We start from the raw sequence: 25,114 nt of genomic DNA, 5'->3' as shown, positions 1-25,114 counted from the left end.
TAATATTTATTATTATTTTATTATCATTGATTTTACCCTTCTGTCCTTTTCTTTTTTATGATTGCATATGATTTGTTATATTTATTCATCATTTTTATCCACTATATCTTATTAGCTTTTACATATATATGTAGTTTTAATTAATTTTATACTATTGATCTAATCTGTTCTATATTGTTATATAATTCAATTTGACCTTGATTTATCGTTGCTGCATCATATTCATGATTTTACATTTGTTCCCTATTCCAAATATTTTATATTCTTTTTTAGACTTGATAATGGGGTTCTACATACCCCAAAACGCTTTGTCCTGAACCTAAAATAAAACCGCAATCATCATTATATTCATGTAACAAAAAGAACTGGGCACTCTCAGGAAATCTGAACCATAAGGAATTTATTAGCATATACAATATTTCAATAAATAATGGTGGCTATGTAAAACAACAACAGTCAATATTAAAATAGCATAGACGTCTAAAATGAAAACGCTATACCTAAAGTGCATAGACTGGTAGTAGGACCATGAAACATTCAACATAATAGAACTAATGTAGGTACAATATAAAAAAATATAAAAAAATCGATAAATAGGTTAAATGGAAAAATCACAGTCTGACAGGCTGGTGTCGATTAATACGAATCGTGTGGATGAATTCCAATGCGAAATAGTCCCGAATATGAATAGCAGCAATACTAGCCACGTCCTGAAATATGCCCCATGCGATAAACTGGTGATTGGACACTCGAATGTTCTTATGTCCCACAATGGTAAAGTATGAACAAGCAAGGAGTAGCGGCGTCCCACTGGATTGTTGTCACTGCGAGTTTTACAGTTCTGCCGGAAAAATGCAAACAGTCTTTCCGGCAGAACTTTAAAACTCGCAGTGACAACAATCCAGTGGGACGCCGCTGGTACTTGCATTTAGCGGGACGCCGCTACTCCTTGCTTGTTCATACTTTACCATTGTGGGACATAAGAACATTCGAGTGTACAATCACCATAGTTTTAGCCGCCATCTTTGTGAATCCTAAAATGTGGCAGAGGAGAGCAGAACCCTGCGGGTGGATTAGGGTGGAGTTCACCCCGCCGCCCTCTGAGTGTCCGGATGACTGGGGTGTGGCAGTCAGCAGCCTATGTCTGAAAAACACATAGTGCAACAGCAAACCAAATAAAGTACAAAAGTATATTATATTGCAAAAATGCTATGCTAATAATTTAGAGATGCTTAGCAAATACATTTTGTACAAAATCATTTTCAGCCCGTCTGCCGCACGCCAAGGCGATCTCTGGAAGTCTATGGGCAGCCGCAGTGGTGTATCTTGGTTTTGTGCTGCCTTAGGCAAGACTAAACTCCAGCACCCCCCTAATATAAATTTGACCCACCCCTTCCTGTCAAGGCCAAACCCCTCTCTCTCTAAACCCCACCCCTTCCTATGTGCCATCCACAGATCCCCCTCTCCTAAACAGTGCCATCCACGGATCCCCCTCCCCTAAACAGTGCCATCCACGGATCCCCCTCCCCTAAACAGTGCCATCCACGGATCCCCCTCCCCTAAACAGTGCCATCCACGGATCCTCCTCCCCTAAACAGTGCCATCCACAAACCCCCCTCCCCTAAACAGTGCCATCCACAAACCCCCCTCCCCTAAACAGTGCCATCCACAGATCCCCCTTCCCTAAACAGTGCCATCCAAGGATCCTCCTCCCCTAAACAGTGCCATCAACAGATCCCCCTTCCCTAAACAGTGCCATCCACGGATCCTCCTCCCCTAAACAGTGCCATCCACGGATCCCCCTCCCCTAAACAGTGCCATCCACGGATCCCCCTCCCCTAAACAGTGCCATCCACATTTCCCCCTCCCCTAAACAGTGCCATCCACATTTCCCCCTCCCCTAAACAGTGCCATCCACGGATTCCCCTCCCCTAAACAGTGCCATCCACGGATCCCCCTCCCCTAAACAGTGCCATCCACGGATCCCCCTCCCCTAAACAGTGCCATCCACGGATCCCCCTCCCCTAAACAGTGCCATCCACGGATCCCCCTCCCCTAAACAGTGCCATCCACGGATCCCCCTCCCCTAAACAGTGCCATCCACGGATCCCCCTCCCCTAAACAGTGCCATCCACGGATCCCCCTCCCCTAAACAGTGCCATCCACGGATCCCCCTCCCCTAAACAGTGCCATCCACGGATCCCCCTCCCCTAAACAGTGCCATCCACGGATCCCCCTCCCCTAAACAGTGCCATCCACAGATCCCCCTCCCCTAAACAGTGCCATCCACGGATCCTCCTCCCCTAAACAGTGCCATCCACAGATCCCCCTCCCCGACGCTCACAGGAGAACATTTATAAACGAATCAGTAACTTTAACTTTAATCATCGCTGATCTCTTTACTGGATTCCTTACTCTGTCTTAGCTCCGGTAACAGAAGGCAGTGCGGGCGGGCGGGCCTGCGCCGCCTAGTGGGAGGAGCAGGCGCGTGAAGTCAGTGAGTGAGCGCCGCCCGCACTGCCTGCTGTTACCGGAGCTAAGACAGAGTAAGGAATCCAATAAAGAGATCAGCAATGATTAAAGTTAAAGTTACTGATTATTTTATAAATGTTCTCCTGTGAGCGGCGTGGCCCTGTATATTCTAACCCCCAGGCAAGCGTCCCCGTCACCATGGGAACGCCTGGGGGTTAGAATATACCATCGGATCTTCTGAGTATACCAGCGGCATATAAGACTGATGGGACAAGGGGCAAACAAGGCATTTTGCCGCCCCTTTGGCAAGTGCCTTGTTTGCCTCGTGATAGATACGCCACTGGGCAGCCGGCAGCAGTTTATGAGCCGCAGAATTATCTGACATTTTACAGTTCCCAGGGGAATTTATGACCCTTCAGATTTCTGCTTATAGTGGAAAAGAGACCGAAAAATCCCCGGAAACTGTGACCTCCATAGTGGGACGAGAGCACCCCCTGATATCAGGGCTGAACCCCCATAGAGGGAGGAGAGCGCCCCCCGATATCAGGACTGAACCCCCATAGAGGGAGGAGAGCGCCCCCCGATATCAGGGCTGAACCCCCATAGAGGGACGAGAGCGCCCCCCGATATCAGGGCTGAACCCCCATAGAGGGAGGAGAGGGCCCTCCGATATCAGGGCTGAACCCCCATAGAGGGAGGAGAGAGCTCTCCGATATCAGGGCTGAACCCCCATAGAGGGACGAGGGTGACCTCTGATATCAGGGCTGAACCCCCATAGAGGGATGAGAGTGACCCCCGATATCAGGGCTGAACCCCCATAGAGGGACGAGAGCACCCCCTGATATCAGGACTGAACCCCCATAGTGGGACGAGAGCACCCCCCGATAGCAGGGCTGAACCCCCATAGAGGGACGAGAGCGCCCCCCGATATCAGGGCTGAACCCCCATAGAGGGACGAGAGCACCCCCCGATATCAGGGCTGAACCCCCATAGAGGGAGGAGAGCGCCCCCCGATATCAGGGCTGAACCCCCATAGAGGGAGGAGAGTCCCCCCGATATCAGGACTGAACCCCCATAGAGGGAGGAGAGTGCCCCCAATATCAGGGCTGAACCCCCATAGAGGGAGGAGAGCGCCCCCCGATATCAGGACTGAACCCCCATAGAGGAAGGAGAGCGCCCCCCGATATCAGGGCTGAACCCCCATAGAGGGAGGAGAGCGCCCCCCGATATCAGGGCTGAACCCCCATACAGGAAGGAGAGCGCCCCCCGATATCAGGATTGAACCTCCCTGACTGACACTAATCACTGGACTCAGAAGTGTACAGCCTAAGACTGCTGAATTTGTCTAAAAACCCTTATGTTTTTCAGCAATCTGCCGTCAGGCTATCTGTGGGGACGTCTCCCCCGAAGTGTCCGGGCCCCGCCGTCAGGTTATCTGTGGGGACGTCTCCCCCGAAGTGCCCGGGCCCCGCCGTCAGGCTATCTGTGGGGACGTCTCCCCCGAGGTGTCCGGGCCCCGCCGTCAGGTTATCTGTGGGGACGTCTCCCCTGAAGTGTCCGGGCCCCGCCGTCAGGTTATCTGTGGGGACGTCTCCCCTGAAGTGTCCGGGCCCCGCCGTCAGGCTATCTGTGGGGACGTCTCCCCTGAAGTGTCCGGGCCCCGCCGTCAGGCTATCTGTGGGGACGTCTCCCCTGAAGTGTCCGGGCCCCGCCGTCAGGCTATCTGTGGGGACGTCTCCCCCGAGGTGTCCGGGCCCCGCCGTCTATCTGTGGGGACGTCTCCCCTGAAGTGTCCGGGCCCCGCCGTCAGGCTATCTGTGGGGACGTCTCCCCCGAGGTGTCCGGGCCCCGCCGTCAGGCTATCTGTGGGGACGTCTCCCCCGAGGTGTCCGGGCCCCGCCGTCAGGCTATCTGTGGGGACGTCTCCCCTGAAGTGTCCGGGCCCCTCCGTCAGGTTATCTGTGGGGACGTCTCCCCCGAAGTGCCCGGGCCCCGCCGTCAGGTTATCTGTGGGGACGTCTCCCCCGAAGTGCCCGGGCCCCGCCGTCAGGCTATCTGTGGGGACGTCTCCCCCGAGGTGTCCGGGCCCTGCCGTCAGGTTATCTGTGGGGACGTCTCCCCTGAAGTGTCCGGGCCCCGCCGTCAGGTTATCTGTGGGGACGTCTCCCCTGAAGTGTCCGGGCCCCGCCGTCAGGCTATCTGTGGGGACGTCTCCCCTGAAGTGTCCGGGCCCCGCCGTCAGGCTATCTGTGGGGACGTCTCCCCCGAGGTGTCCGGCCCCGCCGTCTATCTGTGGGGACGTCTCCCCTGAAGTGTCCGGGCCCCGCCGTCAGGCTATCTGTGGGGACGTCTCCCCCGAGGTGTCCGGGCCCCGCCGTCAGGCTATCTGTGGGGACGTCTCCCCTGAAGTGTCCGGGCCCCTCCGTCAGGTTATCTGTGGGGACGTCTCCCCTGAAGTGTCTGGGCCCCGCCGTCAGGTTATCTGTGGGGACGTCTCCCCTGAAGTGTCCGGGCCCCGCCGTCAGGCTATCTGTGGGGACGTCTACCCTGAAGTGTCCGGGCCCCTCCGTCAGGTTATCTGTGGGGACGTCTCCCCTGAAGTGTCCGGGCCCCTCCGTCAGGTTATCTGTGGGGACGTCTCCCCTGAAGTGTCTGGGCCCCGCCGTCAGGTTATCTGTGGGGACGTCTCCCCTGAAGTGTCCGGGCCCCGCCGTCAGGCTATCTGTGGGGACGTCTACCCTGAAGTGTCCGGGCCCCGCCGTCAGGCTACCTGTGGGGACGTCTACCCTGAAGTGTCCGGGCCCCGCCGTCAGGCTACCTGTGGGGACGTCTACCCTGAAGTGTCCGGGCCCCGCCGTCAGGCTACCTGTGGGGACCTCTCCCCTGAGGTGTCCGGGCCCCGCCGTCTATCTGTGGGGACGTCTCCCCTGAGGTGTCCGGGCCCCGCCGTCTATCTGTGGGGACGTCTCCCCTGAGGTGTCCGGGCCCCGCCGTCAGGTTATCTGTGTCATCCATTCACATCACTGCCAGATATATTCTGAGGGAAGAACTCGCCTAAACCAACAGCTGGTGCCAGGAGGCTGCCTCCTGAAGAACAGCCCACAGCTCCTGTTACCTGTGAGGGGAGCCTCCATCACGTCGGCCGGTAGCAGCCCCTCCTCTTCTCCTCTGGCCACGCCCACAAAGAATCCTCACATCCCCCGACAACACAGCACTGACCTACAGGACCTGTGGTGACGTCACCATCATGTGACCAGAGCAGTTGAGGGCGGAGCTCAGCCGTGCCAACAGGTCCTGCTATAGGACCTGCGGTGACATCACCATCACATGACTAAAGCATGAAAGGGGCGGAGCTAAGATGTAAAGAAAAGAACAGCTGGTAGTGGACCTGTGGTGACGTCACCGTCATGTGACTAGAGCTGCAGGGGCGGAGCTCAGCAGTGGAGAGACGTTGTGGTAAAGGACCTTTGCAGTTTGCATATGTCACCGTCACTGACCTGAGGGAAGGATGGCTCTAGTGTGAGGCCGAGAGTAATGCTGGGCGTTGTAGTCCTCTCCTACCTCCTCCTGTAATGTCCTCTGATATCACATAATAACAGGCTGGACATGCTGGGAGTTGTAGTCCTCTCTTCTACCTCCTCCTGTAGTGTCCTCTGATATCACATAATAACAGGCTGGACATGCTGGGAGTTGTAGTCCTCTCCTCTTATCCCTCCTGTAATGTCCTCTGATATCACATAATAACAGGCTGGACATGCTGGGAGTTGTATTCCTCTCCTCTTATCCCTCCTGTAATGTCCTCTGATATCACATAATAGGCTGGACATGCTGGGAGTTGTAGTGCTCTCCTATCTCCTGTAATGTCCTCTCATATCACATAATAACAGGCTGGACATGCTGGGAGTTGTAGTCCTCTCCTCTTCTACCTCCTGTAATGTCCTCTGATATATAATAACAGGCTGGACATGCTGGGAGTTGTAGTCCTCTCCTCTTCTACCTCCTCCTGTAATGTCCTCTGATGTCACATAATAACAGGCTGGACATGCTGGGAGTTGTAGTCCTCTCCTCTTCTACCTCCTGTAATGTCCTCTGATATCACATAACGGCCTGGACATGCTGGGAGTTGTAGTCCTCTCCTCTTCCTCCTCCTCCTGTAATGTCCTCTGATATCACATAAGAACATCCTGCACATGCTGGGAGTTGTAGTCCTCTCCTCTTCCTCCTGTAATGTCCTCTGATATCACATAAGAACATCCTGCACATGTTGGGAGTTGTAGTTCTCTTCGACCCCTATTTATTCTGCCTGCTCTCTCTGATCAGTATCTGTTCGGATGACGCCACTTTCTGTTTGACAGCAGATAATAACGAGGTGGTTATTATGGGGGAACTCCGCAGATATAGACTGGGAATCTGAGACCTGTACATCCCATAAAGGAAACAGGTTCTTGGCAATAACCAAAGACAATTACCTCTCCCAACTGGTTCAGGACCCGACTAGAGGGACGGCCATACTGGACTTAGTATTAACCAATAGGCCGGACAGAACAACAGGCGTGCAGGTCGGGGGACACCGGGGAAATAGTGACCACAAAGTAATAACCTTCCAATTATCATTCAAAAGAGAGTTTCTACAGGTGGGACAGCGAGGATCATCAGCCTCACTAACTGGGACAGCGGGGATCATCATCCTCACTAACTGGGACAGCAAGGATCATCAGCCTCACTAACTGGGACAGCGGGGATCATCAGCCTCACTAACTGGGACAGCGGGGATCATCATCCTCACTAACTGGGACAGCGGGGATCATCAGCCTCACTAACTGGGACAGCGGGGGATCATCAGCCTCACTAACTGGGACAGCGGGGGATCATCAGCCTCACTAACTGGGACAGCGGGGATCATCAGCCTCACTAACTGGGACAGCGGGGGATCATCAGCCTCACTAACTGGGACAGCGGGGGATCATCAGCCTCACTAACTGGGACAGCGGGGGATCATCAGCCTCACTAACTGGACAGCGGGGGATCATCAGCCTCACTAACTGGGACAGCGGGGGATCATCAGCCTCACTAACTGGGACAGCGGGGGATCATCAGCCTCACTAACTGGGACAGCGGGGGATCATCAGCCTCACTAACTGGGACAGCGGGGGATCATCAGCCTCACTAACTGGGACAGCGGGGGATCATCAGCCTCACTAACTGGGACAGCGGGGGATCATCAGCCTCACTAACTGGGACAGCGGGGGATCATCAGCCTCACTAACTGGGACAGCGGGGATCATCAGCCTCACTAACTGGGACAGCGAGGGATCATCAGCCTCACTAACTGGGACAGCGGGGGATCATCAGCCTCACTAACTGGGACAGCGGGGGATCATCAGCCTCACTAACTGGGACAGCGAGGATCATCAGCCTCACTAACTGGGACAGCGGGGGATCATCATCCTCACTAACTGGGACAGCGGGGGATCATCATCCTCACTAACTGGGACAGCGGGGATCATCATCCTCACTAACTGGGACAGCGGGGATCATCAGCCTCACTAACTGGGACAGCGGGGATCATCATCCTCACTAACTGGGACAGCGGGGGATCATCATCCTCACTAACTGGGACAGCGGGGATCATCAGCCTCACTAACTGGGACAGCGGGGGATCATCAGCCTCACTAACTGGGACAGCGGGGGATCATCATCCTCACTAACTGGGACAGCGGGGGATCATCAGCCTCACTAACTGGGACACCGGGGGATCATCAGCCTCACTAACTGGGACAGCGGGGATCATCATCCTCACTAACTGGGACAGCGGGGATCATCATCCTCACTAATTGGGACAGCGGGGATCATCATCCTCACTAACTGGGACAGCAGGGATCATCATCCTCACTAACTGGGACAGCGGGGATCATCAGCCTCACTAACTGGGACAGCGGGGGATCATCATCCTCACTAACTGGGACAGCGGGGAATCATCAGCCTCACTAACTGGGACACCGGGGGATCATCATCCTCACTAACTGGGACAGCGGGGATCATCATCCTCACTAACTGGGACAGCGGGGGATCATCAGCCTCACTAACTGGGACAGCGGGGATCATCAGCCTCACTAACTGGGACACCGGGGGATCATCAGCCTCACTAACTGGGACAGCGGGGATCATCATCCTCACTAACTGGGACAGCGGGGATCATCATCCTCACTAACTGGGACAGCGGGGATCATCATCCTCACTAACTGGGACAGCAGGGATCATCATCCTCACTAACTGGGACAGCGGGGGATCATCAGCCTCACTAACTGGGACAGCGGGGGATCATCATCCTCACTAACTGGGACAGCGGGGGATCATCAGCCTCACTAACTGGGACACCGGGGGATCATCATCCTCACTAACTGGGACAGCGGGGATCATCATCCTCACTAACTGGGACAGCGGGGATCATCAGCCTCACTAACTGGGACAGCAAGGGATCATCAGTCTCACTAACTGGGACAGCAGGGATCATCATCCTCACTAACTGGGACAGCGGGGGATCATCAGTCTCACTAACTGGGACAGCAGGGATCATCATCCTCACTAACTGGGACAGCGGGGGATCATCAACCTCACTAACTGGGACACCGGGGGATCATCAGCCTCACTAACTGGGACAGCGGGGATCATCAGCCTCACTAACTGCGACAGCAGGGATCATCAGCCTCACTAACTGGGACAGCGGGGATCATCATCCTCACTAACTGGGACAGCGGGGATCATCATCCTCACTAACTGGGACAGCGGGGATCATCAGCCTCACTAACTGGGACAGCGGGGATCATCAGCCTCACTAACTGGGACAGCAGGGGATCATCATCCTCACTAACTGGGACAGCGGGGGATCATCATCCTCACTAACTGGGACAGCGGGGGATCATCATCCTCACTAACTGGGACAGCAGGGGATCATCATCCTCACTAACTGGGACAGCAGGGGATCATCATCCTCACTAACTGGGACAGCGGGGATCATCAGCCTCACTAACTGGGACAGCGGGGATCATCATCCTCACTAACTGGGACAGCGGGGATCATCATCCTCACTACTGGACAGCGGGCTCATCACCTCACTAACTGGGACAGCGGGGGATCATCAGCCTCACTAACTGGGACAGCGGGGGATCATCATCCTCACTAACTGGGACAGCGGGGGATCATCATCCTCACTAACTGGGACAGCGGGGATCATCATCCTCACTAACTGGGACAGCGGGGGATCATCATCCTCACTAACTGGGACAGCGGGGGATCATCAGCCTCACTAACTGGGACACCGGGAGATCATCATCCTCACTAACTGGGACAGCGGGGGATCATCATCCTCACTAACTGGGACAGCGGGGATCATCATCCTCACTAACTGGGACAGCGGGGATCATCATCCTCACTAACTGGGACAGCGGGGATCATCATCCTCACTAACTGGGACAGCGGGGATCATCAGCCTCACTAACTGGGACACCGGGGGATCATCAGCCTCACTAACTGGGACAGCGGGGATCATCATCCTCACTAACTGGGACAGCGGGGATCATCATCCTCACTAACTGGGACAGCGGGGATCATCATCCTCACTAACTGGGACAGCGGGGATCATCATCCTCACTAACTGGGACAGCGGGGTATCATCATCCTCACTAACTGGGACAGCGGGGGATCATCAGCCTCACTAACTGAGACAGCGGGGGATCATCATCCTCACTAACTGGGACAGCGGGGGATCATCAGCCTCACTAACTGGGACACCGGGGGATCATCATCCTCACTAACTGGGACAGCGGGGATCATCATCCTCACTAACTGGGACAGCGGGGATCATCAGCCTCACTAACTGGGACAGCGGGGGATCATCAGTCTCACTAACTGGGACAGCGGGGGATCATCATCCTCACTAACTGGGACAGCGGGGGATCATCAGTCTCACTAACTGGGACAGCAGGGATCATCATCCTCACTAACTGGGACAGCGGGGGATCATCAGCCTCACTAACTGGGACACCGGGGGATCATCAGCCTCACTAACTGGGACAGCGGGGATCATCAGCCTCACTAACTGGGACAGCGGGGATCATCAGCCTCACTAACTGGGACAGCGGGGATCATCATCCTCACTAACTGGGACAGCGGGGATCATCAGCCTCACTAACTGGGACAGCGGGGATCATCAGCCTCACTAACTGGGACAGCGAGGATCATCAGCCTCACTAACTGGGACAGCAGGGGATCATCATCCTCACTAACTGGGACAGCGGGGGATCATCAGCCTCACTAACTGGGACAGCGGGGATCATCAGCCTCACTAACTGGGACAGCAGGGGATCATCATCCTCACTAACTGGGACAGCGGGGATCATCAGCCTCACTAACTGGGACAGCAGGGATCATCATCCTCACTAACTGGGACAGCGGGGGATCATCATCCTCACTAACTGGGACAGCAGGGATCATCATCCTCACTAACTGGGACAGCGGGGGATCATCATCCTCACTAACTGGGACAGCGGGGGATCATCATCCTCACTAACTGGGACAGCGGGGGATCATCATCCTCACTAACTGGGACAGCGGGGGATCATCAGCCTCACTAACTGGGACACCGGGGGATCATCATCCTCACTAACTGGGACAGCGGGGGATCATCATCCTCACTAACTGGGACAGCGGGGATCATCATCCTCACTAACTGGGACAGCGGGGATCATCATCCTCACTAACTGGGACAGCGGGGATCATCATCCTCACTAACTGGGACAGCGGGGATCATCATCCTCACTAACTGGGACAGCGGGGGATCATCAGCCTCACTAACTGGGACAGCGGGGGATCATCATCCTCACTAATTGGGACAGCGGGGATCATCATCCTCACTAACTGGGACAGCGGGGATCATCATCCTCACTAACTGGGACAGCGGGGATCATCATCCTCACTAACTGGGACAGCGGGGATCATCATCCTCACTAACTGGGACAGCGGGGATCATCATCCTCACTAACTGGGACAGCGGGGTATCATCATCCTCACTAACTGGGACAGCGGGGGATCATCAGCCTCACTAACTGAGACAGCGGGGGATCATCATCCTCACTAACTGGGACAGCGGGGGATCATCAGCCTCACTAACTGGGACACCGGGGATCATCATCCTCACTAACTGGGACAGCGGGGATCATCATCCTCACTAACTGGGACAGCGGGGATCATCAGCCTCACTAACTGGGACAGCGGGGGATCATCAGTCTCACTAACTGGGACAGCAGGGATCATCATCCTCACTAACTGGGACAGCGGGGGATCATCAGTCTCACTAACTGGGACAGCAGGGATCATCATCCTCACTAACTGGGACAGCGGGGGATCATCAGCCTCACTAACTGGGACACCGGGGGATCATCAGCCTCACTAACTGGGACAGCGGGGATCATCAGCCTCACTAACTGGGACAGCGGGGATCATCAGCCTCACTAACTGGGACAGCGGGGATCATCATCCTCACTAACTGGGACAGCGGGGATCATCAGCCTCACTAACTGGGACAGCGGGGATCATCAGCCTCACTAACTGGGACAGCGAGGATCATCAGCCTCACTAACTGGGACAGCAGGGGATCATTATCCTCACTAACTGGGACAGCGGGGGATCATCAGCCTCACTAACTGGGACAGCGGGGATCATCAGCCTCACTAACTGGGACAGCAGGGGATCATCATCCTCACTAACTGGGACAGCGGGGATCATCAGCCTCACTAACTGGGACAGCGGGGATCATCATCCTCACTAACTGGGACAGCAGGGGATCATCATCCTCACTAACTGGGACAGCAGGGATCATCATCCTCACTAACTGGGACAGCGGGGGATCATCATCCTCACTAACTGGGACAGCAGGGATCATCATCCTCACTAACTGGGACAGCAGGGATCATCATCCTCACTAACTGGGACAGCGGGGGATCATCAGCCTCACTAACTGGGACACCGGGGGATCATCATCCTCACTAACTGGGACAGCCAGGGATCATCATCCTCACTAACTGGGACAGCGGGGATCATCATCCTCACTAACTGGGACAGCGGGGATCATCATCCTCACTAACTGGGACAGCGGGGATCATCATCCTCACTAACTGGGACAGCGGGGATCATCATCCTCACTAACTGGGACAGCGGGGATCATCATCCTCACTAACTGGGACAGCGGGGATCATCAGCCTCACTAACTGGGACAGCGGGGGATCATCATCCTCACTAACTGGGACAGCGGGGATCATCATCCTCACTAACTGGGACAGCGGGGATCATCATCCTCACTAACTGGGACAGCGGGGATCATCATCCTCACTAACTGGGACAGCGGGGATCATCATCCTCAATAACTGGGACAGCGGGGGATCATCAGCCTCACTAACTGGGACAGCGGGGATCATCAGTCTCACTAACTGGGACAGCGGGGAATCATCAGCCTCACTAACTGGGACAGCGGGGATCATCAGCCTCACTAACTGGGACACCGGGGGATCATCATCCTCACTAACTGGGACAGCGAGGGATCATCATCCTCACTAACTGGGACAGCGGGGGATCATCATCCTCACTAACTGGGACAGCGGGGATCATCATCCTCACTAACTGGGACAGCGGGGATCATCATCCTCACTAACTGGGACAGCGGGGGATCATCAGCCTCACTAACTGGGACAGTGGGGGATCATCAGCCTCACTAACTGGGACACCGGGGGATCATCAGCTTCACTAACTGGGACAGCGGGGGATCATCAGCCTCACTAACTGGGGCAGCGGGGGATCATCAGCCTCACTAACTGGGACAGCAGGGGATCATCATCCTCACTAACTGGGACAGCGGGGGATCATCATCCTCACTAACTGGGACAGCGTGGAATCATCAGCCTCACTAACTGGGACAGCGGGGATCATCATCCTCACTAACTGGGACAGCGGGGGATCATCAGCCTCACTAACTGGGACAGCGGGGGATCATCATCCTCACTAACTGGGACACCGGGGGATCATCAGCCTCACTAACTGGGACACCGGGGGATCATCATCCTCACTAACTGGGACAGCGGGGGATCATCATCCTCACTAACTGGGACAGCGGGGGATCATCAGCCTCACTAAGTGGGACAGCGGGGATCATCATCCTCACTAACTGGGACAGCGGGGGATCATCATCCTCACTAACTGGGACAGTGGGGGATCATCAGTCTCACTAACTGGGACAGCGGGGGATCATCAGCCTCACTAACTGGGACACCGGGGGATCATCATCCTCACTAACTGGGACACCGGTGGATCATCATCCTCACTAACTGTGACACCGGGGGATCATCATCCTCACTAACTGGGACAGCGGGGGATCATCAGCCTCACTAACTGGGACAGCGAGGATCATCAGCCTCACTAACTGGGACAGCGGGGATCATCATCTTCACTAACTGGGACAGCGGGGGATCATCATCCTCACTAACTGGGACAGCGGAGGATCATCAGCCTCACTAACTGGGACACCGGGGGATCATCATCCTCACTAACTGAGACAGCGGGGGATCATCAGCCTCACTAACTGGGACAGCGGGGGATCATCAGCCTCACTAACTGGGACAGCGGGGGATCATCAGCCTCACTAACTGGGACAGCGGGGATCATCAGCCTCACTAACTGGGACAGCGGGGATCATCAGCCTCACTAACTGGGACAGCGGGGATCATCAGCCTCACTAACTGGGAATGCGGGGATCATCAGCCTCACTAACTGGGACAGCGGGGATCATCAGCCTCACAAACTGGGACAGCGGGGGATCATCAGCCTCACTAACTGGGACAGCGGGGGATCATCAGCCTCACTAACTGGGACAGCGGGAATCATCAGCTTCACTAACTGGGACAGCGGGGATCATCAGCCTTTACTAACTGGGACAGCGAGGGATTATCAGCCTCACTAACTGGGACAGCGGGGATCATCAGCCTCACTAACTGGGACAGCGGGGGATCATCAGCCTCACTAACTGGGACAGCGGGGGATCATCAGCCTTTACTAACTGGGACAGCGAGGGATTATCAGCCTCACTAACTGGGACAGCGGGGATCATCAGCCTCACTAACTGGGACAGCGAGGGATCATCAGCCTCACTAACTGGGACAGCAGGGGATCATCAGCCTTACTAACTGGGACAGCGGGGGATCATCAGCCTCACTAACTGGGACAGCGGGGGATCATCAGCCTCACTAACTGGGACAGCGGGGGATCATCAGCCTCACTAACTGGGACAGCGGGGGATCATCAGCCTCACTAACTGGGACAGCGAGGGATCATCAGCCTTTACTAACTGGGACAGCGAGGGATTATCAGCCTCACTAACTGGGACAGTGGGGATCATCAGCCTCACTAACTGGGACAGCGAGGGATCATCAGCCTCACTAACTGGGACAGTGAGGATCATCAGCCTCAATAACTGGGACAGCAGGGGATCATCAGCCTTACTAACTGGGACAGCGGGGGATCATCAGCCTCACTAACTGGGACAGCGGGGGATCATCAGCCTCACTAACTGGGACAGCGGGGATCATCAGCCTCACTAACTGGGCAGCGGGGATCATCAGCCTCACTAACTGGGAATGCGGGGATCATCAGCCTCACTAACTGGGACAGCGGGGATCATCAGCCTCACTAACTGGGACAGCGGGGGATCATCAGCCTCACTAACTGGGACAGCGGGGGATCATCAGCCTCACTAACTGGGACAGCGGGGATCATCAGCCTCACTAACTGGGACAGCGGGGATCATCAGCCTTTACTAACTGGGACAGCGAGGGATTATCAGCCTCACTAACTGGGACAGCGGGGATCATCAGCCTCACTAACTGGGACAGCGGGGGATCATCAGCCTCACTAACTGGGACAGCGGGGGATCATCAGCCTCACTAACTGGGACAGCGGGGATCATCAGCCTCACTAACTGGGACAGCGAGGGATCATCAGCCTTTACTAACTGGGACAGCGAGGGATCATCAGCCTCACTAACTGGGACAGCAGGGGATCATCATCCTTACTAACTGGGACAGTGAGGATCATCAGCCTCAATAACTGGGACAGCGAGGGATAATCAGCCTCACTAACTGGGACAGCGGGGATCATCAGCCTCACTAACTGGGACAGCGAGGGATCATCAGCCTCACTAACTGGGACAGTGAGGATCATCAGCCTCAATAACTGGGACAGCAGGGGATCATCAGCCTTACTAACTGGGATAGCGGGGGATCATCAGCCTCACTAACTGGGACAGCGAGGGATCATCAGCCTTTACTAACTGGGACAGTGGGGATCATCATCCTCACTAACTGGGACAGCGGGGGATCATCATCCTCACTAACTGGGACAGCGGGGGATCATCATCCTCACTAACTGGGACACCGGGGGATCATCATCCTCACTAACTGGGACAGCGGGGGATCATCAGCCTCACTAACTGGGACAGCGGGGGATCATCAGCCTCACTAAGTGGGACAGCGGGTATCATCAGTCTCACTAACTGGGACAGCGGAGATCATCAGCCTCACTAACTGGAACAGCGGGGGATCATCAGCCTCACTAACTGGGACAGTGGGGATCATCAGCCTCACTAACTGGGACAGCGAGGGATTATCATCCTCACTAACTGGGACAGCGAGGGATCATCAGCCTTACTAACTGGGACACCGGGGGATCATCAGCCTCACTAACTGGGACAGTGGGGATCATCAGCCTCACTAACTGGGACAGCGGGGATCATCAGCCTTTACTAACTGGGACAGCGAGGGATTATCAGCCTCACTAACTGGGACAGCGAGGGATCATCAGCCTTACTAACTGGGACACCGGGGGATCATCATCCTCACTAACTGGGACAGCGGGGATCATCAGCCTCAATAACTGGGACAGCAGGGGATCATCAGCCTTACTAACTGGGACAGCGAGGATCATCAGCCTCACTAACTGGGACAGCGGGGTATCATCAGCCACACTAACTGGGACAGCCGGGGATCATCAGCCTCACTAACTGGGACAGCGGGGATCATCAGCCTCACTAACTGGGACAGCGGGGGATCATTAGCTTCACTAACTGGGACAGCGGGGGATCATCAGCCTCACTAACTGGGACAGCGGGGGATCATCAGCCTCACTAACTGGGACAGTGGGGATCATCAGCCTCAATAACTGGGACAGCAGGGGATCATCAGCCTTACTAACTGGGACAGCGGGGGATCATCAGCCTCACTAACTGGGACAGCGAGGGATCCTCAGCCTCACTAACTGGGACAGTGGGGATCATCAGCCTCACTAACTGGGACAGCGGGGATCATCAGCCTCACTAACTGGGACAGCGGGGATCATCAGCCTCACTAACTGGGACAGCAGGGGATCATCAGCCTCACTAACTGGGACAGCGGGGGATCATCAGCCTCATTAACTGGGACAGCGAGGATCATCAGCCTCACTAACTGGGACAGCGAGGGATCATCAGCCTCACTAACCGGGGCAGCGGGGGATCATCAGCCACACTAACTGGGACAGCGGGGGATCATCAGCCTCACTAACTGGGACAGCGGGGATCATCAGCCTCACTAACTGGGACAGCGGGGGATCATTAGCTTCACTAACTGGGACAGCGGGGGATCATCAGCCTCACTAACTGGGACAGCGGGGGATCAGCAGCCTCACTAACTGGGACAGTGGGGATCATCAGCCTCAATAACTGGGACAGCAGGGGATCATCAGCCTTACTAACCGGGGCAGCGGGGGATCATCAGCCACACTAACTGGGACAGCGAGGATCATCAGCCTCACTAACTGGGACAGCGGGGGATCATCAGCCACACTAACTGGGACAGCGGGGGATCATCAGCCTCACTAACTGGGACAGCGGGGATCATCAGCCTCACTAACTGGGACAGCGGGGGATCATTAGCTTCACTAACTGGGACAGCGGGGGATCATCAGCCTCACTAACTGGGACAGCGGGGGATCATCAACCTCACTAACTGGGACAGTGGGGATCATCAGCCTCAATAACTGGGACAGCAGGGGATCATCAGCCTTACTAACTGGGACAGCGGGGGATCATCAGCCTCACTAACTGGGACAGCGAGGGATCATCAGCCTCACTAACTGGGACAGCGGGGATCATCAGCCTCACTAACTGGGACAGCGGGGATCATCAGCCTCACTAACTGGGGCAGCGGGGGATCATCAGCCACACTAACTGGGACAGCGGGGGATCATCAGCCTCACTAACTGGGACAGCGGGGGATCATCAGCCTCACTAACTGGGACAGCGGGGATCATCAGCCTCACTAACTGGGACAGCGAGGGATCATCAGCCTTTACTAACTGGGACAGCGAGGGATCATCAGCCTCACTAACTGGGACAGCAGGGGATCATCATCCTCACTAACTGGGACAGTGAGGATCATCAGCCTCAATAACTGGGACAGCGAGGGATTATCAGCCTCACTAACTGGGACAGCGGGGATCATCAGCCTCACTAACTGGGACAGCGAGGGATCATCAGCCTCACTAACTGGGACAGTGAGGATCATCAGCCTCAATAACTGGGACAGCAGGGGATCATCAGCCTTACTAACTGGGACAGCGGGGGATCATCAGCCTCACTAACTGGGACAGCGAGGGATCATCAGCCTTTACTAACTGGGACAGTGGGGATCATCATCCTCACTAACTGGGACAGCGGGGGATCATCATCCTCACTAACTGGGACAGCGGGGGATCATCATCCTCACTAACTGGGACACCGGGGGATCATCATCCTTACTAACTGGGACAGCGGGGGATCATCAGCCTCACTAACTGGGACAGCGGGGGATCATCAGCCTCACTAACTGGGACAGCGGGGATCATCAGCCTCACTAACTGGGACAGCGAGGATCATCAGCCTCACTAACTGGGACAGCGGGGGATCATCAGCCTCACTAACTGGGACAGCGGGGGATCATCAGCCTCACTAAGTGGGACAGCGGGGATCATCAGCCTCACTAACTGGGACAGCGGAGATCATCAGCCTCACTAACTGGAACAGCGGGGGATCATCAGCCTCACTAACTGGGACAGTGGGGATCATCAGCCTCACTAACTGGGACAGCGAGGGATTATCAGCCTCACTAACTGGGACAGCGAGGGATCATCAGCCTTACTAACTGGGACACCGGGGGATCATCAGCCTCATTAACTGGGACAGTGGGGATCATCAGCCTCACTAACTGGGACAGCGGGGATCATCAGCCTTTACTAACTGGGACAGCGAGGGATTATCAGCCTCACTAACTGGGACAGCGAGGGATCATCAGCCTTACTAACTGGGACACCGGGGGATCATCATCCTCACTAACTGGGACAGCGGGGATCATCAGCCTCAATAACTGGGACAGCAGGGGATCATCAGCCTTACTAACTGGGACAGCGAGGATCATCAGCCTCACTAACTGGGACAGCGGGGGATCATCAGCCACACTAACTGGGACAGCGGGGGATCATCAGCCTCACTAACTGGGACAGCGGGGATCATCAGCCTCACTAACTGGGACAGCGGGGGATCATTAGCTTCACTAACTGGGACAGCGGGGGATCATCAGCCTCACTAACTGGGACAGCGGGGGATCATCAGCCTCACTAACTGGGACAGTGGGGATCATCAGCCTCAATAACTGGGACAGCAGGGGATCATCAGCCTTACTAACTGGGACAGCGGGGGATCATCAGCCTCACTAACTGGGACAGCGAGGGATCATCAGCCTCACTAACTGGGACAGTGGGGATCATCAGCCTCACTAACTGGGACAGCGGGGATCATCAGCCTCACTAACTGGGACAGCGGGGATCATCAGCCTCACTAACTGGGACAGCGGGGGATCATCAGCCTCACTAACTGGGACAGCGGGGGATCATCAGCCTCATTAACTGGGACAGCGAGGATCATCAGCCTCACTAACTGGGACAGCGAGGGATCATCAGCCTCACTAACCGGGGCAGCGGGGGATCATCAGCCACACTAACTGGGACAGCGGGGGATCATCAGCCTCACTAACTGGGACAGCGGGGATCATCAGCCTCACTAACTGGGACAGCGGGGGATCATTAGCTTCACTAACTGGAACAGCGGGGGATCATCAGCCTCACTAACTGGGACAGCGGGGGATCAGCAGCCTCACTAACTGGGACAGTGGGGATCATCAGCCTCAATAACTGGGACAGCAGGGGATCATCAGCCTTACTTACCGGGGCAGCGGGGGATCATCAGCCACACTAACTGGGACAGCGAGGATCATCAGCCTCACTAACTGGGACAGCGGGGGATCATCAGCCACACTAACTGGGACAGCGGGGGATCATCAGCCTCACTAACTGGGACAGCGGGGATCATCAGCCTCACTAACTGGGACAGCGGGGGATCATTAGCTTCACTAACTGGGACAGCGGGGGATCATCAGCCTCACTAACTGGGACAGCGGGGGATCATCAACCTCACTAACTGGGACAGTGGGGATCATCAGCCTCAATAACTGGGACAGCAGGGGATCATCAGCCTTACTAACTGGGACAGCGGGGGATCATCAGCCTCACTAACTGGGACAGCGAGGGATCATCAGCCTCACTAACTGGGACAGCGGGGATCATCAGCCTCACTAACTGGGACAGCGGGGATCATCAGCCTCACTAACTGGGGCAGCGGGGGATCATCAGCCACACTAACTGGGACAGCGGGGGATCATCAGCCTCACTAACTGGGACAGCGGGGGATCATCAGCCTCACTAACTGGGACAGCGGGGGATCATCAGCCTCATTAACTGGGACAGCGAGGATCATCAGCCTCACTAACTGGGGCAGCGGGGGATCATCAGCCACACTAACTGGGACCGCGGGGGATCATCAGCCTCACTAACTGGGACAGCGGGGGATCATCAGCCTCACTAACTGGGACAGCGAGGATCATCAGCCTCACTAACTGGGACAGCGAGGATCATCAGCCTCACTAACTGGGACAGCGAGGATTATCAGCCTCACAATACAGGGACAGGGAACTGTGTCCATCTATAGCAGAGAGGCAGCGGGGGCTGCAGCAGTCAGTGGAGTGCATCTCCACAGTACACGGGGAGCGCTGCTAATGCACTGAATGGGCCACTCTAGGGGTATTTTTCTAATAGAAATGTACAATGTCAGTAATTACAGTATATTACAGAACGATCATTATCACTGCCCCTACACATTGCAAAAACAAATGACAGTTCTGCTTTAAATTTAATCCTGTAATGTGTGAGCAACCGGTGCAGCGACTGGCACCGGGCGGAGGCATCGGCATGGCGGTTAGATAGGTGGGCCTGGCTCTGCATTCGGGATACACTGAAGAGGGGAACGTTTAGTGAGGGGGCAACCAATCAATATGAGTTACAGTCATCGCCATGAGAATGGATCAGACAACGGATGGGTCTGCATCCAGTCTGCAAAAAAAGCGGATCGGATGCAGAAAGAATATACGGCCGTGTGCGTGAGGCCTTTTTATCCTGGTAGTAAGTTATATATACTAGCTGATCGCTGGTGGTCTGGAACCTCCTCCAATCACAAGAACTGGGGTCCCGATCCCCCGTTCTGACGGGGCAGCAGGTCGTGCATGCATATTGCTGCTCCATTCATTCTCTGTGGAGGTGCTGGAAATAACGGAGCACATCACTCGCCTGTCTCTGGAGCTGCCATAGAGAGTGATTGGAGCGGCAGGGCAAATGCTCAACCTGTTGATCCAGGGGATAGGGACCGGTGGGGGGTTCCAGCTGTCGGACGCCCAGCAATCATCTAGTTACCCCCCACCCTGTGGATAGCGGGTAACTTACTAACTGGGCACAACTCCTGTTGATTCATGTGTCTCTTCTATCCAGTTATACTGTGGGCATATTAACCCATGGTGTGCTGCCTCCAGACTCCAGGAAATGAACATTTCAGGTGAGTACATTTTCCACATTTGTCTCGTATGATCGATCCCACATTCACAAAAGGATTATGGTTTCTTCTCTGTATGAATTCTCGGAGTTTCCAAATTGTATTTCTTTGTTCGTTTCTGATATGGACTCTGAGACTGTCACAGTATATGGCTCCTCACATATAGACACACGTACATAGCCTCACAGGAGGACCACACCTGGTACCATGATAGATCCCTGCTCTATGCCCTACGTATCCTGCTACTTATTTCATAATGTCTGGACCCATGAAAGGTCCTCTTTAAGCAAGTGAAATTATGTTGATGGATTAATGGGACGTAGTTAACATATCAATGGTATAGACCTGTATACGGACTCCGCAGATCGAATGTGAGGTCAGACAAAGGAGTGAGGAGCTTATTGGTGTACGGGAGCGGTCAGAGAAGCCAAAGGGGCTTCTTGGAAGTCTGATCAGCTTCCTATTCCTATCATGGGTAAACACGGGACCAAAAGTGTCCGTAAGGATGGACTGCATATTCTTGGTAGACGGGGGATGACCGCTGCAGAGATAGTGAAAAGGGATGCTGGGGAATGGGCTGTGGAAGGTCTAGAGAGGTTGACAAAGAAAGCAAGAATGCCACCGCGAGGATGTTTAAATTTGACTAAATGTAGGTGTGGCGAAACCAACCTTCGCCACTGGGTTTTGGAGAGGCCTGTTTACCAGCCTCCTGCCCCAGGATTACGGCCCTTTAAGATACTTTTACTAACTTTTAAACCCCTGAACCTATTCAAGTGAATTTTGGATAGGTTTGTCCCCAAGTTATACTGGTTAAATTGATGTAAGTTATATGTATGTACAATGTAAACTCACAAAGTTGTAACAATTTATAAGAAGTGTAACTTTTCAGCGTAGGAGATAGTTGAGCAGATACAGAAATTGACTCAATTATTTTCTAGACAGAGGGGAGGAATATGCTGGGTGTGTTTCTATTGTCTAGGAGGAGTCTAGGTTTTGGGACATCTACGACTACCGGATGGGCATGCATGCTTATGCTGACGGAAGGGAGGTGAGCAAATACATGACCCACCTGGTAACAAGGGAGTGGGAGCTGGAGCAGATCTACCAACACCTGCTCAGCTCTGTTCATCCCCAACCTCCCCTACAGGGATGCTGGGTAGCCGGCCCAGATCCCCAACTACAGCCAGCGTTACCCGGAGTCCAGACAGTCGGTCTGACTTCCCATCGACAGCTTAACTTACAGGGAGAGATGACAACCGGTCTCTCTCCCCAGCGGCAGACAGGATCACAGGGAGAGGAGATTGTCAGTCCCCCGTCCCTGCAGCAACCAGCATTACTAGGAGTGGAGATGGTCGCACCCACTACCCAGCACCAGGCAGCGTTACAGAGAGTTGAGACAGTCGGTCTGACTCCCCAGCAGCAGTGTGTTGTAAAGAGAGAAGAGACAACCGGTCTCTATCCCCAACCACAGGGGGACAGCACCCCTAACTTCGATGGTGCAGATGGGACCGCGGTCTCTGCACCAGGCCTACCGGGATGCTGGACGGCCGGTTCAGATCCCCCACCAACCCTGCAGGAATGCCTGGAGGAGGAGGTAAGCGATTCCTCCTCTCCACAGCCGATCTGCAACAAGGTCCTGGGGATAGGATTCCCAGACAACATCCCAGCAGAAGAGCTGGCATCTGCGCAGAGCGCAGTCGGCCTCTGCCCTCCCCTATCCTCTTCTCCAGAGGCTGAGTTTCCACAGGCTACCCCTGCGGAAGCGCTGGCATCTGGGCAGAGCGCAGTCGGCCTCTGCCCCCCCTATCCTCTTCTTCAGAGCCGGACTTCACACAGGCTACCCCAGCGGAAGAGCTGGCATCTGGGCAGAGCGCAGTCGGCCTCTGCCCACCAAGTACCTACAGCTCCAAGCTGGAGAACCACAAGGAAGCAAGGAGTAGCAGATGCCCACTCAACAGCTGGGTATTTACAGAACAGAGCCAGGCCCCAAGATTCAACAGGTCCAGTATTGGGTTGTGGTTGGACTACCAGACTAACTCAGGTATCTGGTTAGTCTTCCCTGGGAGGGGGAGATGTGTGGCGAAACCAACCTCGCCACTGGGTTTTGGAGAGGCCTGTTTACCAGCCTCTTGCCTCGGGATTACGGCCCTTTAACCACTTTAACCCCCCTATCTGAAACACCCTTAATGACCAGACCACTTTTTACACTTCTGCACTACACTACTTTCACCGTTTATCGCTCGGTCATGCAACTTACCACCCAAATGAATTTTACCTCCTTTTCTTCTCACTAATGGAGCTTTCATTTGGTGGTATTTCATTGCTGCTGACATTTTTACTTTTTTTGTTATTAATCGAAATTTAACGATTTTTTTGCAAAAAATGAAATTTTTTACTTTCAGTTGTAAAATCTTTCTAAAAAAACGACATCCATATATACATTTTTCTCTAAATTTATTGTTCTTCATGTCTTTGATAAAAAAAAATGTTTGGCTAAAAAAAAAAAAATGGTTTGGGTAAAAGTTATAGCGTTTACAAACTATGGTACAAAAATGTGAATTTCCGCTTTTTGAAGCAGTTCTGACTTTCTGAGCACCTGTCATGTTTCCTGAGGTTCTACAATGGCCAGACAGTAGAAACACCCCACAAATGACCCCATTTCGGAAAGTAGACACCCTAAGGTATTCGCTGATGGGCATAGTGAGTTCATAGAACTTTTTATTTTTTGTCACAAGTTAGCGGAAAATGATGATTATTTATTTATTTATTTTTTCTTACAAAGTCTCATATTCCACTTGTGACAAAAAATAAAAACTTCCATGAACTCACTATGCCCATCACGAAATACCTTGGGGTGTCTTCTTTCCAAAATGGGGTCACTTGTGGGGTAGTTATACTGCCCTGGCATTTTAGGGGCCCAAATGCATGCAAAGTAGTTTGAAATCAAAATCTGTAAAAAATGACCGGTGAAATCTGGGTGGAATATGGGCCCCATTGCCCACCTAGGCTGCAAAAAAGTGTCACACATCTGGTATCGCCGTACTCAGGAGAAGTTGGGGAATGTGTTTTGGGGTGTCATTTTACATATACCCATGCTGGGTGAGAGAAATATCTTGGTCAAATGCCAACTTTGTATAAAAAAAATGGGAAAAGTTGTCTTTTGCCGAGATATTTCTCTCACCCAGCATGGGTATATGTAAAAAGACATCCAAAAACACATTGCCCAACTTCTCCTGAGTACGGCAATACCAGATGTGTGACACTTTTTTTGCAGCCTAGGTGGGCACATTCCAAAGAGCACCTTTCGGATTTCACCGGCCATTTTTTACAGATTTTGATTTCAAACTACTTCGCACACATTAGGACCCCTAAATTGCCAGGGCAGTATAACTACCCCACAAGTGACCCTATTTTGGAAAGAAGACACCCCAAGGTATTCCGTGAGGGGCATGGCGAGTTCCTAGAATTTTTTATTTTTTGTTACAAGTTAGTGGAATATGAGACTGTAAGAAAAAAAAAAAAACATCATTTTCCGCTAACTTGTGACAAAAAATAAAAAATTCTAGGAACTCGCCATGCCCCTCACGGAATACC

Source organism: Bufo gargarizans, chromosome 4 (assembly GCF_014858855.1).
Source record: "Bufo gargarizans isolate SCDJY-AF-19 chromosome 4, ASM1485885v1, whole genome shotgun sequence".
Lineage (NCBI taxonomy): Eukaryota > Metazoa > Chordata > Amphibia > Anura > Bufonidae > Bufo > Bufo gargarizans.
The sequence above is the reverse complement of the archived record's forward strand: the minus strand, read 5'-3'. Positions refer to the sequence as shown.